The sequence below is a fragment of the Strongylocentrotus purpuratus genome, unplaced genomic scaffold (genome assembly GCF_000002235.5).
Source record: "Strongylocentrotus purpuratus isolate Spur 01 unplaced genomic scaffold, Spur_5.0 spur5_scaffold_16, whole genome shotgun sequence".
Taxonomy (NCBI): domain Eukaryota; kingdom Metazoa; phylum Echinodermata; class Echinoidea; order Camarodonta; family Strongylocentrotidae; genus Strongylocentrotus; species Strongylocentrotus purpuratus.
The window spans coordinates 7,783,654-7,798,759 of record NW_022145601.1 but is presented as its reverse complement, the minus strand read 5'-3'; the positions used below and the strand labels follow the sequence as shown (position 1 = coordinate 7,798,759).

At 35.5% G+C, this 15,106-nt stretch overlaps 3 non-coding genes across 3 annotated transcripts; all 3 read left to right on the top strand.

The window, feature by feature from the left end:
* The first annotated feature begins 4,389 nt into the window (after positions 1-4,389).
* LOC115924847 lies at positions 4,390-4,530 on the top strand. The gene has a single exon (XR_004064450.1). It is a non-coding gene; the product is annotated as a U4 spliceosomal RNA (small nuclear RNA).
* A 1,782-nt stretch (positions 4,531-6,312) lies between these two features.
* LOC115924858 lies at positions 6,313-6,453 on the top strand. The gene has a single exon (XR_004064462.1). It is a non-coding gene; the product is annotated as a U4 spliceosomal RNA (small nuclear RNA).
* An 854-nt stretch (positions 6,454-7,307) lies between these two features.
* LOC115924846 lies at positions 7,308-7,448 on the top strand. The gene has a single exon (XR_004064449.1). It is a non-coding gene; the product is annotated as a U4 spliceosomal RNA (small nuclear RNA).
* The last annotated feature ends 7,658 nt before the right edge of the window (positions 7,449-15,106 follow it).

Here is a 15,106-nt window from a genome sequence, read left to right as displayed (position 1 = left end):
TACACTATTGTAGGCTAGACTATAGGCCTACAGTGTAATATATCGTGTATAATGCAAAAATTGAAGTTCAACACTTTCGTCAGTAAAATATATGAATTTGGCAATTTTTGTAAGCTTACTGCCCCCTTCGTTCCTCTGTTCGAGAATAAGCATCAAATTGAATATATGAACGTAAATATGGTATCTTGAAAAAGCACGAACGATTCTCGGCCTCGGCTGTGTGTAAGGAAGGGAGGACACGTTATTATCATTGTGCCACATATTGGCTAGACATAGGGGTTTTAGCGCATGTGCACAACCACAGGGCGTAAACCACAAACATCGTACGATCGGACAGGGTGAAAAAAGAAAGAAGAAAAAAGATAACTTTGTAGAAGGCTTGATAGGTTCCTTGTTGTTTGTACGTTCTTTACAATTTGTTGGTGCCTTATTTTGAGCTATGTTTATAGTTAGTTTTACCAAACAGCCGTTTTGTTCCGCTTGGCAAATACAACGCACAAAATCCTTCGGATGCAAATCCATCAGGATCAACTAGGTATATATTACAATCATATGCATTTTAGAGAGCCTCAAAATATATATATCTCTCTCTCTCTCTCCTCTATAGATTCACCCATAATCCTATTCTATCGTGTATTTTTTTCGGGACTCGATATGTGGCTTTCGGACCCGCTCCTACAGTACTGCTTTACCATAGTAATTAGTACAGTGTGTACGGAGCTGAGTACTACGGACATAACAACCTCAGGGATCTTCTCGAAAGTGCTCAAAGTGGCCGTGCTCGAAAACGTACGGACAACTTCAACGGAGGTCTCTGTCTTGCATCATCCAATATGGCGACCTTCCTTCTCACGGTGCATGAATTAAAAAGATTCTGGGACTAGACAGTTTATCGACAGGATCCTAAATTCACCAAATGATAAACATGATCATAATGAGAAAAAAAACGGAATAAAATCAGTGTTATATCCCTATTCCTGGTGGCGCCTCATACTTTTTCATTTAATGTAAATTTAATGCAATTAAAAGTCAACCTTTACTTGTTTAAACTTTAAATTTCTTTTACAGACCATTGTAGACTTTATCCTCGTACAGTATGGCTGTGGAATTTTCCATTCACAATTAATGGCGGCATTTCTACAAGGGCAGGGACGGTTTGGTTCACCCGGTCGAATTTTATTTTATGCTCATGATGGTACTCACTCAAATATTCCAACACAGAATTGTACGAGCCTTGTAAAATCAATAACATGCCGTATGTGAAATTGAAAGAACGAAACAATACTAGTAGACCCTATTACAGTACCGTATAACATAACATGACTTCTCGTCAAATATGCAAAAGAGACATGTGATCATCTAATTCTATTAAGTGAAGTAGATTCTACTAAAGAAAAGTATATGGTTCGTTCGCGTAGCAACATGTAGGCCTACAGTGAACGTCTTTTTTCTGTTTTTATTATATTGATGTCTAAATCCTATACAAATCCAATATTCGACCGTGAAAGCTTTGATGGTTGGCGAGATGGAAACGTCGAAAATCTAATATTAGAAGAGAAATAGAAAAGGACACGTCGCAAACAACAACAGCTTCACACAGCTAGATTATATGAATCTCGACTACAAATCCACGCAGGCTAGCAGGCACGCTATACAGACTGTACGACAAACACGTAATGAAATAAAGCCGCTTATAACCATTGACGTCACGGTTTCCTTGTCACGTGATGGGCGTTGTCGTTGAGAGGAAATGTCACTCTCGGGTCGATTCATCGATGACTCCCAGGCTAGGCTGTAGCAGAACAGGCGTTTTGTATGATCACACAGAGGGGTTTCATTTGGCAAAAAGACTGCATCGAAGCCTACATACATTTCAAGCAAAACAATATTGGCCTGCATGAGCGTGATTTGAGTGTATTGCCAAGAATTGGTATTGCTAATAATGCGAACGCTCTTTTTGTACGGGTCCGTATCTTTCAAGTAAATCAGATATTGCGATTACAGAAGGTATGAAGAGCTGGTTGCTAGGCAACGTGGATGCTGATTTTGCTGACGCTTGTGCATCGAGACGTCTGACGTTGGGGTTACTTGAATGTTTTTTACAATGGATAGTGAAAAAGCGGCCTATATTTTTTTCAGAAATAAAAAGAAATAAACGATAAGATTACAATGAAGGTGCGCATTTGACGTAGACCGAGTTCATTTTGACTATTTCTCGATCGAATATACTTTGCATTCTTAGCAATTTTTTTCTTGAATCATGGCAATGCCAGAACGCTATCAAGGCCTCCCGATTGTGGAACTTACGAAACTGTTTCTTTTTGTCTAGAAAAAGTAGAGGTGATTTCATTGGTTTTGTATCAGATATAAGGCTACGATGAGTAGGCCTATAAATAACTTTTATTTGATTTTTATGGAATTCCTACGTTGAAAAAAAGTATCATTCTATGATACGGTAGGCTATAAGATGTTTTAACTCCCCCTCTCTCGTTTTCTCTTGGCTCTCTCTCTCTCTCTCTAGCCCATGGCTCTCTCAATCTTTCCCTTTCTTTCTCTTTCTTTCTCTTTCTTTCTCTTTCTTTCTCTTCTCTCTCTCTCTCTCTCTCTCTATACCTCTGTATTCTTCTTCTTCCTCTTCAACTTCTCCACCTCATCATAATTATTGACATCCCTCTTCTTCACTAATAATCCTTTGGCAAGATATTAACCTGCACTTGCTACTCTCCACCCAGGTGTCAAATGGGTGCCCGGTAGGATGAGGCCGTCACTGTTGGTCAAACGGCTTGTGAGCGTACAGAAACGCCCGGTTGGAATGCTCCCCAGGGAGTGGAGATTGTGCACACAGTGTGTGCGGGCAAGCACTGAATCCAATAACCGGGGTAATAGTATATTTTGTAAAGCGCTTAGAGACATGTATTAAGCGCTATATACAAATTAATATTATTATTATTATTATTCTCTTTCTGTCTTATATTCTTTATCCAGGCTTCATAAAACCGGGTTATAATTATGATTGCAGGGCAGAACAGTATTAAATACTGATGAGGCTAATCTGAGTAAACAAGACATATTACTATTATCTTCTTCATCATCATAGTCTCTTTCTTCCTTTCTTTCTTCTTCCTCTTCTTCTTCTTCTTCTTCTCCTTCTTTCCTCTCTCCTCCTCCTCCTCCTCCTCCTCCTGGCTCCTCCTCCTCCTCCTGCTCCTCCTCCTGCTCCTTCTCCTCTACTTTGACATACCCCGCTTGGTTTTTACCAAGTCTGCGTGTGGTCATATAAACACGAGGTGGCGCTCTTTGATGTGGAACAAGGTAATACGCAGGGACAAAGTGCCACGATAATTACAACGATGGGATAGCTTGGAATACTGATTTGGAAATAACCCAAATAAATGATATTTTTAGTAATAACTATTTGATGATGACAATGGTGACGATGATAATGTTGGTGGTGATGATTGATCATGATGATAGTGTTGGTGTCACTTGGTGATGATGATAATGGTGACGATGATGATGACGGTGATTTTTATGAAGATGACGATGATGGTGATGCTGAACATAATGGTAATTATAATAATGACGAAAAAGAGGAGTAGAAAGAGAAGGAGGGTTGATTATGATTTTGATGATGGCGGTGGCGACGGTGGTGATGAACTGATGATGATGATGACAATGATGATGATAATGATTGACTTTGTCAGAACACACCGAGCGAGTATTCATAACAGAAACAAATCAAGGTCCCTTTTCTTTTTAGTCTTATTCTTCTTCATTCCCTTTTCGACTTCTTCTTTCGTAACAGGACATTTCAAGTTATTATATTTATTATTTATTTGTTATTATCTCCTATATCTCTTCTATTATGTCTAACGTCTAGTACATAGAATTATTATCTGACTTTCTCCTCTCACCGCAAAGGCAATTCTGAAGCCAATTTCTTTCTTTTTTTTAAATCGGTGTTTGTCTAAACAAAAAACAAAATCATCTCCTTAGGTTTAAAGGACAAACCTAATATGCCAATTATTTGAAGTAAACTCGGGGCCATGGGACAAGTAGAAACTCATGGAACAGTCGTATTGTCATTCAAATTTTCATGCAAATTATCAACGGGATATTTTTCAGTGAGCGAGGTAGGGTCGGAAAATTTGTAAGTTTTTACTCTAAAATGCACTATTCTAAGTAACAACGCCCCCCAAAAAAAACATAATTGAGTTCAAATTGTATATTAGTTCAATTTGTATGCTTCTTTTGATAAATTTCAACAAGTTCATTTATAATTATTTAGTTTACTATTAAAGCTAAAAGAAGACATTTCGGTGTTCATCTCACCATTACAACAAGTTACAATGTACGCGTTGGTAATCTTTGAGATTCTGTCAAACAGATATCTTTGCGCAGAGGCAGTATCGTAGCCAATGAGGTTCATCCGAGGCGCGATTATTGCTAGTTGAAAACTTATCCCAATACCCCGCTCTGACGACGTGAAATACCGTCGGCTGTAGCAATTTTTCCAGATCTCTATGGAGATCTTAAAAATGAAATCTAAAAAAAAAGACTTCTATTTCTTCTTTTACTTTTATTCTTTTTTTTTTGTTCTTTTTATTCTTCTTTCCATTTCGTCTTCAACTTCTTCTTCTTCTTCTTCTTCATGTTGTCCTCCTCCTCCTTCTCTTCACCTTCTCCCTTTTTGTCTCCTTCTTCCTTTTCTTCTTAGAGCGACATCACAGTTAAACCACTGAATCCTAAGATAGTACAACTCATCACAGAGATGCAGGTTACATTTTTACAGTTTCACCAAGAGGTGGCGCTCATTCAGAATGTTTTAAAACAACTGTTTTATTTTGTTCAATTACAAGTTTACAACAGTATAGTTACAGACCTCCACTATTACAAGACCCTCATATAATAATTATAAAATATAGGATTTCAAAAAATGCAACATGTCATTCTATGTAAATATAACAAATGTGTTTATTATGGGTTATGAAGCAGCACCTGCACCTTCAAGGAAATCTTTATTCAGATTGCTTAATTCATATTAAACTAATTAATTTGCAAAGGAGATATGTTTATACAGTAAAAAATGTTCCTTTCAATATTGTTGTATCCGACAGTATTAACATGAATTATTACCGTCACTTTTTACTTTTTTCTATTTTGGAAAATCTGTTTTGTTTCCTCCCAAAGTGCAGGATTGTTTCAATTTTGTTTATACTTAATTGAAAATGTATAGTTTGAATACTTATGACAAATATTTTTTTGTAATATGTCTGTGTTTATAATGTATAAGACAATACACTATGTTTATACTGTATATGAAAATCTGAATGAAGGCAAAAAAGCTTTAAACAAAACAATATATATATCGTAGCGTGGCTATGCTTACATGGTGCGACCGTAAGCCTATATCTTCTTCCAACAGCCACCTTTTTTTTCTCCAAATACAAGAGTTGCTATATATAGCAACTCTTGTATTTGGAAGAAAAAAAAGTGGCTCCATATATGAAGCAATAATAATAATTAGGTAAATAGAAAGAAAAGACTGATATTAAGAGAAAGGAAAATGGAAAGAGATAATAATAATAGCTAGTTCTAATATGGCGCTTTTCAGGACCGAAGGCCCTCTCAAAGCGCTTTACATATTACCTAGGTGATCAGATTCAGACTTACCCGCACACAATGTATGCACAATCTCCACTCCCTGGGGAGCATTCCAGCCAGGCGTCATTTTAACAAGCGCACACTTGCTAATCTAAGCACAGTAACTTTCGCATCCTACCGGGTACCCATTTAACACCTGGGAGGAGAGTGGCAAATGTAGATCTATGTCTTGCCAAAGGACATTAGTGCAGCGGTGGGACTTGAACCGCGGACCTAGTAATCCACAGTCTGGTGACATATCCACTCCTCCACGACACCTCTACATACCTCGGTACACCCTACTTAAAGTGAACTCAGGGACATGGGACAATCAGAAGATTATGGAACAGTCATATTGTCATTCAAATAAGTTATTATTTATGCAAATTCTCAATGGGAGATTCTTCAGTGAGCGAGGTAGGGTTGGTAAATTTGAAAGGTTTTACTCTAAAATGCACTATTCTGTGCACCAACCGACAGAAGACAAAAATGAGTACAATGTGTACATTAATTCAGTTTGAGTGCTTCTTTTGATACAGTTAACAGGTCTATTTAGAATTATTCATGGTATTATACAAGCTAATATTATGAGGCATTTCGATGTTCATCTCACCATTACAACAAGTTACAATGGTAGCATTGGTTATCATTAAGATTCCGGTAAAAGTTATCTTTGCGCAGAGGCAGTATCGTAGCCAATGAGGTTTATCCGAGGCGCGATTATTGCTAGTTGAAAACTTATCCCAATACCCCGCTCTGACGACGTGAAATACCGTCGGCTGTAGCAATTTTTCCAGATCTCCATTGAGATCTTACCAACGAACTTTAAAGAAAGACTTCTTCTTAATCTTTTCTTCATCTTCCTTTTTCTTCTTCCTTGTTTTTCTTCATTTTCTTCACCACCTCTTCCTCTTTTTCCTTTTTCTTCTTCCTCCTTTTGTTTTCTTTCTCTTCTTCTTCTTATTTTTCCTCTTCCTTATCTTCTGCCTCCTCCTTCTTCTCTCCATCTTCGTATTATGTTGAGGAAATGTCAAGTTATATGATATTATTTATTAATAATTTATCTCCTCTATCTCTTCTTGCATGTCTAATGTCCATATAACAATTATTTAACTTCAATAACTTTCTTTTTTTCATTGCCAGAGCAATTTTGGAGCAAAGAAAGACAAAACACGAAAATATAAAAAATGTCTTGTTTCTTTTATAAATTATTATCTTTTTTTAAAATATGTGTTTCTGTTTTTAAAATATGCTCTTTATTTGGTTTGAAAGGGACATACCCAATATGCCAATTACTTGAAGTGAACTCAGGAATATAGGACAACCAGAAAGTCACGGAACAGTCATATTGTCATTCAAATAAGTAATTATTTATGCAAATTCTCAATTGGAATACTCTTCAGTGAGCGAGGTATAGTGTTCGTCAATTTGAAAGTTTTTACTCTAAAATGCACTTTTCTAAGCAACAACCAAATAGAATCGTGTGTACTTTATTAGTATATTATTTCAACTTGTATGCTACTCTTAATACAGTTTAATATGTTCATTTAAAATTATTCAATTTATTATAAAAGCTAACATTATAGGACATCTCGATGTTCATCTCACCGTTACAACACGTTACAATGTAAGCCTTGGTTATGATTGAGATTCTATCCAAAGTTATCTTTGCGCAGAGGCAGTATCGTAGCCAATGAGGTTTATCCGAGGCGCGATTATTGCTAGTTGAAAACTTATCCCAATACCCCGCTCTGACGACGTGAAATACCGTCGGCTGTAGCAATTTTTCCAGATCTCCATGGAGATCTTAAAAACAAAATTAAAAGAAAGATTCTGCTGCACCTTCTTCTATCTCTTCATCTCCTTTTCTTTTTTTTTTTCTTCTCTTCCTCCTCCCATTTCTTCTATTTGTTTTTTCTTCTTCTCCACCTACTCCTTCTTCTTCTTCTTCTTCTCCTTCTTCTTCTCCTTCTCCTTCTATTTTTTCCTCTTCTTCTTCTTCTTCTTCTTCTTCTTCTTCTCCTTCTCCTTCTATTTCTTCTTCTTCTTCTTCTTCTTCTTCTTCTTCTTCTTCTTCTCCTTCTTCTTCTCCTTCTCCTTCTATTTCTTCTTCTTCTTCTTCTTCTTTCTTCTCTCCTCTTCTTCTTCTTCTTCTTCTTCTTCTCCTTCTCCTTCTCCTTCTATTTCTTCTTCTTCTTCTTTTTCTTCTTCTTCTTCTTCTTCTTCTTCTTCTTCTCTTCTTCTTCTTCTTCTTCTTCTTTCTTCTTCTTCTTCTTTTTTTTTCTTCTCTTCTTTTTTCTTCTTCTTTTTTTCTTCTTCTTCTTCTTCTTCTTCTTCTTCTTCTTCTCCTCTTCTTCTTCTTCTTCCTTCTTCTCTCCATCTTCGTCTTATGTAGAGGACATTTTAAATTATATGATATTATATATTAATTATTCATCTCCTCTAGTTTGCCCATAATAATTATATAACTTGAATAACTTTCTCCTTTAACTGACAGAGCAATGTTGGTCAAAGAAAAAGAGATAGTGGGGGGGGGGGGGGATGAACACGAAAATGTACAAATACATATATATATTTTTATTAATTATCATTTTTATTTTATTAATATGTGTATCTGTCTCAATCTCTCTTTGATCTGAAAGGGACATACCTAATATGCAATTTTCTTAAAGTGAACTCAGAAATATGAGATATCCAGAAAAAATCAAGGAACAGTCAAATTGTCATTCAAATAAGTTAATATATATGCAAATTCTCAATGAGATATTCATCAGTGAGCGAGTTAGGGTTGGTAAATTTGCAAGTTTTTACTCTAAAATGCACTATTCTAAGCAACAACTCACAGAAGAAGAAAAAATGTATACAGTGTGTATATTAGTTCAATTTGTATGCTTCTTTTAATACAGTTTAACATGTGCATTTATAAATATTTAATTTGTTATCAAAGCTAATAAAATAAAACATTTAAATGTATATCTCACCATTACAACAAATTACAATGTAAGCATTAGTAATCATTGATATTCTTCAATTTTTTAATTCAATTCAATTCAATTTTTCCAGATCTCCACTCCATGGAGATCTTCAAAACGAAATTAAAAGAAAGATTTCAGATTCTTCTCCTTCTTCTTCTTCTTTTACTTCCTATTTCGTCTTCAACTTTTTCTTCTTCATCTTTTCCTCCTCCTCCTCCTTCTTCTTATTCTTTTTCACCTCCTTTTTGTTCTTGTTCCTCCTCCTTCTCTTACTATCTCCTCCTTTTTCGTCTTCAACTTCTTCTTCATGCTGTCCTCCTCCTCCTCCTCCTTCTATCTTTTTCCTTTTCCTCCTTTTCTCCTTCTTCCTTTTCTTCCCGGAGCGACATCACAGTTAAACTACTAACTGAACCCTAAGATGGTAAAACGCATCACAGAGATGCAGGTTACACTTTTACAATTTCACCAAGAGATGGCGCTCATTCAGAACGTTTAGATGCTGCTTACATGGTGCAACCGTAAGCCTAGACTGTATAACTTATATTTCATATTTTCTTCCTACAGCCACCTTTTTCCCAAAATTCAAGTTGCTTTATCAAGCACAGATAATAATCTTAGATAAATAGGAAAAAAAGGAAATTAAGAGAAAGAGAGATGGAAATCAAGAGAAAGAAAATGGAAAAAGAAAGAAAGAGAGATGGAAATAGAGAGAGGGAGAGAGAGAGAATGAAAGAGAGAGGGAGAGAGAGAGAGAGAGATAGTGAGGGGGTAGAGCTGGAGGAAATAGGATCATAACATTATAATTTGTGTTTGTTCCTCTTTTTCTGTTGTATACTTATTTGTTTGGTCTTCTTTTATCTTCTCGTTATCACGTATGCCTCTTCTCTCTCTCTCTCTCTCTCTCTCTCCCTCCCTCCCATCTCTCTTCTCTCTCTCTCTCTCTCTCTCTCTCCCTCCCTCCCATCTCTCTTCTATCTCTCTCTCTCTCTCTCTCTCTATCTCCCTCTCTCTATATTATTTTCATGTTCTCTTTTTATTTCTCTATGAATATATTGCGTACCGGTGCAAGTTAGCGACTTTCATGTGAAAAAACGGCAATTAATGGGAAGAAAGTCATTCCCTTCCAACATTCTGAATGAGCGCCATCTCTTGGTGAAAACAACGCAAAGGTGTCATGCATTTCTTAGTTTTATCCCTAATCTCTATGAATAAAGAATCGTAGAGATCAATGGCCTTACAAAATGACCCTGATAATTTTTTTAACACATTTGTTGACAAGTTTTAATCCTATTTCTACAGCATGTTAGCCACACACACTCTGGCCATTGAACGTTCGTGTTCCATGGCTGGGGGTGCTGTAGAAATAGGGTTAAATATTATGAAAAATATCAATTGTGGTATCTCCGAGTGCTGTTATGGAAAACACATACAAATAAATTATTAAAAGCAAATTTCTCTTTTAAAATTCAAAGCGATTATCTCATTTGCCAAAGTTTTCTAGGAATGTTATAAGCACTTTTAAATAGGTCTTCCCACTATTTCACTAAAAGTTGAAAAAAATAGCTACATATTTAAAGGAAAATGAGGACAAATATTTTTTAATAAAAAAAATGTACAAATAAAAGTAAACTTAGGGAATGACAATTCCAAGAAGAAAAAAAAAACAATCAAGTTTTATTTAAGGGGCATGTCGAGATATCATTTTGAGCATAATAGAAAATTGTATCCCCCATCCCGCCCCCTTCACATTTTCGACCCAAAATGAACCTGGTAAACTTGATAAACTCATTTGTGTTATTCCTTTTGTTCTTGTTCTGTTTTAGTAGTTAATTTCTTTCATGGATTTCTCAAAATATGTTGACGTTATTGTTGTTGCTCGTCAGAGATTTTTTTAATGTAAATTGTCACCGCGAATCCCTGGTTCTTGTGTACATGCGTGTCAGTGATTGAATTTAGGTTTGTGCCCCTCGTTTTACAAAGATTGGATGTGCGCCCTCAACTTTAGGAACATAATAATAATAATAATAATAATAATAATAAATAATAATAGATTTATATAGCGCAGCTTTTATACAAAATATATTCAGCTGCGCTGGTTGAGAGCTCCTTTTTACTAAATTCTACAAAATAAGATCACTCAGTTGAACAAATAAGTTTTTAAATTGGATTTAAAAACATTGAGAGATGGAGTGCTTCTTATTTCTATTGGCAAGCTATTCCATAATTTGGGGGCGGCAATAGCAAAAGCACGGTCCCCAAGAGTTACTTTAGTTTTGCCATGGGGAATCTGAAACAGTAATTTATCTGTGGAACTGCGCAGGCTACGACTGTGTGATTGGACTTTGAGTTGAAGTAATTCTTTGATGTAATTAGGGGCTTGACCGCTCAATGATTTATAGACGATTAACAATATTTTGAATGAGATTCTTTGATACGTAATGAAAACAGAGAAGCACATCTTCGTTGAACGAAAACAAATATCAATCAAAAAGAGTAAAGTTAGCACAGCACAAATACATACAATCAAAAACACAAAAAAAGGACACACAATACACAAATGCTAACATGATTGTTTTTCCATTCAACCGTTAAGTTAAATAAAGGCAATCAAGACGTAACATCTTTTAGCCACAATTATTCATGTACTCAAATCAAAACATTCTCTCTCTGAATGACGCATATCATAAGACAAGGTAATTTGATAATTATTTTTAGATCTAAAAGAAAAAAGAAAAGAAAAGAATAAAACATACCCAATGCTTAAAAAGATACGATGGATTATATCTTAATCTAAAACTAACAATGAAAGGGGAGATAAAATGCATGTATAATACTTAACTCTATCTTTAGGTTCAAATTAAAATAATTTGTATATACCAAGAATAATTTCGACTAAAACACAATCTTTCTGTGTTGTTATTGTGTTGTTTTGCAAAACAATGAATAGCCAGGATGCCAGTCTTTTAATGAACGAAAAAATAAATAAACAGTAGAAGATGAAGAAGAAGAAGAAGAAGAAGAAGAAGAAGAAGAAGAAGAAGAAGAAGAAGATGATAAGAAGAAGAAAAAGAAAAAGAAAAAGAAAAAGAAGAAGAAAAGGCTTTCTTTTCAGGGATAATCCCAAGAACTCTGAATCACGACTACTGTGACAGTTGACCAGGGTCACACTTTTCATTATTCACTTTCTTCTTCCTTCCCATGAAAATTATTATTGTTTTGGAATCTCAAGCAGGGGCGGCGGAGCTTTTTTCAAAGTGGGGGCACCTACAAATTGAAACTTCAAAGCGAAAATATTAAATTTTTAGACATTGTGATTACATTATGAGGGATGATTTATATATTTTGTTTCTCTCTTTACATGTTCCAAGATACTGCTCAAGCATCTTACTTTCTAGTTGGGTGTGATGGTCTGAATAGGCCTATTCATTATAAGATTTTTGAGGTCGTAGTGCGAAAAATAAGATTTAATAAAGAGGGGGAAAAAACACAACCCTGATGGGGTTTTGGGCACGATCTAATCATGAAAAACTGCAAAGACCTTTTAAAGGCCCACTGCACTACTGGTAGCTACTTGCGCCCTCTATATAACAAACAATGCCTAATCGGTGACCATTGGTCCCCCATGATCCTCTTTTTCTTATGTTAACTGAGAGCTGAGTTGATGAGATAACCACTGTCCAGTGACCTTGTAGAGCGGTTTAATCCCTCCTGTTAACTACGGCAGATAAGCTTTAATAAGAGACATATTTATATCAACTTTAAAGACCGTCACCACTACTGGGCCAGAAGGGATTAGACCACACAGAGAGCCATCGAGGTCACTGTGACAGGTGGCTATCTCATTAACTCAGCTCTCATTTAACATAAGAAAAAGAGGATCATGGGGGACCAACAGGCACCGATTGGGGAAGTTTTCTATATAGAGGGAGCAAGTAGCTACAAGTATGGCAGTGTGCCTTTAAATGCGAGCGAGTGTTGCTGACGAGCTTTGGGTGAAATTAAAGAAAAGTTTGCGCTTAGTCGTTTAAAAGAAAGAGCACATTTTATGGTGAAAGGAAAATAGAGCACCCATCCAAAGGGAAAGGGACACTTTTAAGAAAATTAAACAAACATATCAGAGGTGAAAATGAGGTATTTCCCTCACTTGACAAGGGGCAGTCATCAGAGATGAAAAAAAGACTCTTTTGAGAACGGCAAAATGGGCACTTATTACAAAGAAAAAGGGGCAATTATCAGAAGAAAAATGGCACTTCTTAGAGAAATTAAGATGACACGTGTCAAAATAAAAGGGGCACTTATCAGAAGGGGAAGGGGCACTTAATAAGAAGGAAAGGGGCACTTGTTAAAGTAAAAAGGGGCTCCTCTCAGATTTTAATAGGGATGGAAGGGGCACTTATCAGAGGTGGTAAGGGATACTTATAAGAATGTGGAACAGGCACCTATTAGAAATAAAAAGGGGCACTTATCTGAAGTAAAAAGGGGTATTTTAGAGGTACTTGAAAAAGTGTGGGGCTGCACTGTCCCCCCCCCCCGGGTCCGCCGACTCTGATCTGAAGACAGTGTTCTTCTAGCAAAGAACTTACATAAATGTATATCACATGATAATATTTATACATATTAATCATAAGCCTGAATAGAAAAAAATTGTAAATAATTGGAAATAATTATAACATAATTTAAAACATGAATACAAACAAATTACATCATCTCTATGTGATAAGAAATGTAGTTACAATAAAAAGAATGTCTTTTATAGCCTTATTACATGATACATTCAAATATTCAAAGTCATTTCTTGACACCTTGTCAAAATAAAAGGGGCACTTATCAGAGGTAGAAGGGGGACCCCTCACACCTAAAAGTGGGCTCATCTTTACAAAGGACAAAAAGCACTTGTCAAAGTAATAAGAATACCTATCGGATTAGAATAGGGTCATTAATGATAGGTAAAAGGGGCATTTATAATAAGGGGGAAGGGATACGTATTAGAGAAAAAAGGGGGCATTTTCACGTAAAAGGGCAACTTTGTGGGTACTTGAAAAAGTGATTCATGATACACGAATTGAATTGTAAACTATAAATAGGCCTATTAATAATGGTTAATAGTGAACAGGTAGGTCTTCAGATGATTATTATTAAAACGATCAATTTTTTTTCTTCTCTTCGTCTCTAATGAGATGTTTATTAAATATTCAATAAAAATATAATTTCACAAACAATTTAGCAAAACAATGGAACATCAATAATACACATGATATATTTTCGGATATAACAAAGCAAATTTACAGGAGAATTCATACTTTGTACTTTCAAATGTTTACTTATTTTTAAAACGATCAATTCTTGACCGCTCCCTTTACAACCTTCAAAGATTATGGAAATGAATGTGATCTAGACCGGCTCTAACAGTTCAAATTTATTCTGGGAAATGGTAACTAAAATAATACTACTTTTAAAAACTATTGGATATGCATAAAGTTGAACTATTTAGGACTTGGGCGCAAACGTGATCGGGTGCCAGTACATTCAATACTTTTTCAGTCCCAATGAGAGAGAGAGAGAGAGAGAGAGAGAGAGAGAGAGAGAGAGAGAGAGAGAGAGAGAAATATAGAGAGCCAGGAGGAGACAAGTGAAGAGAATACAATACACCTCATTAATCTAATGAAGTCTGAGAAACTCAATCCACATATTTACAAATAATAATAATTTTATCAAATGTTGGAGTTTTATACTAATTAGTATTGTTGTTGTTGTTGTTGTTGATGTAAAAAAAAGAAAGAAAATAGAGACCTATTGTTAGTGAGGGGGGAGCAATGTAGACAAAACTACAGGGGAGTCTTGGTATGGTTATTCCTTAAAAGGGCTCGGGGGGGGGGGGCGGTAGCTGCGCCAGTCGGCAGTGAAGAGAATCCAATACACCCCATTAATCAAATAAAGTCTGAGAATCTCAATCCATATATTTACAAATAATTCAAATACTTTACCGGAAAAGCCAGATAATAAAAATAACCATTTTTTTTCCTCCAATTTTGGAGTTATATAAAAGATTATTGTCGACCCAATAAGTTTTATAGAAAAAACAGTGATTTACTGATATCTCATATTCGATGTTGGCAAATTTCCACCAATAGGTATCTCTTGCATTAACTCCATCACGAAGATCATCTGAAGCGAATTCATGAACACTATTTTTTGAATGGCTCAATATATAATAAAAAATAATTAACATATTATTTCTTGGTTTAACTTAGTAATCATTATAATCAATATATGTATTGCTTAAACGTGAATGTAATTGTAACATTGATCAGACGAGTAATCTATTGGTCAATAATTGCCGAATGAAAATACAAATCACAAAATTGATGTGCATTGTTGTAATTTCCTTAACAAATCATGATAAATGTATTTTTCTGTGAGACGTGTAAAGTAATCATGAATATGCATGAGATACATCTGTTGGTTTCTATTGGACCTATTGGTTTCTA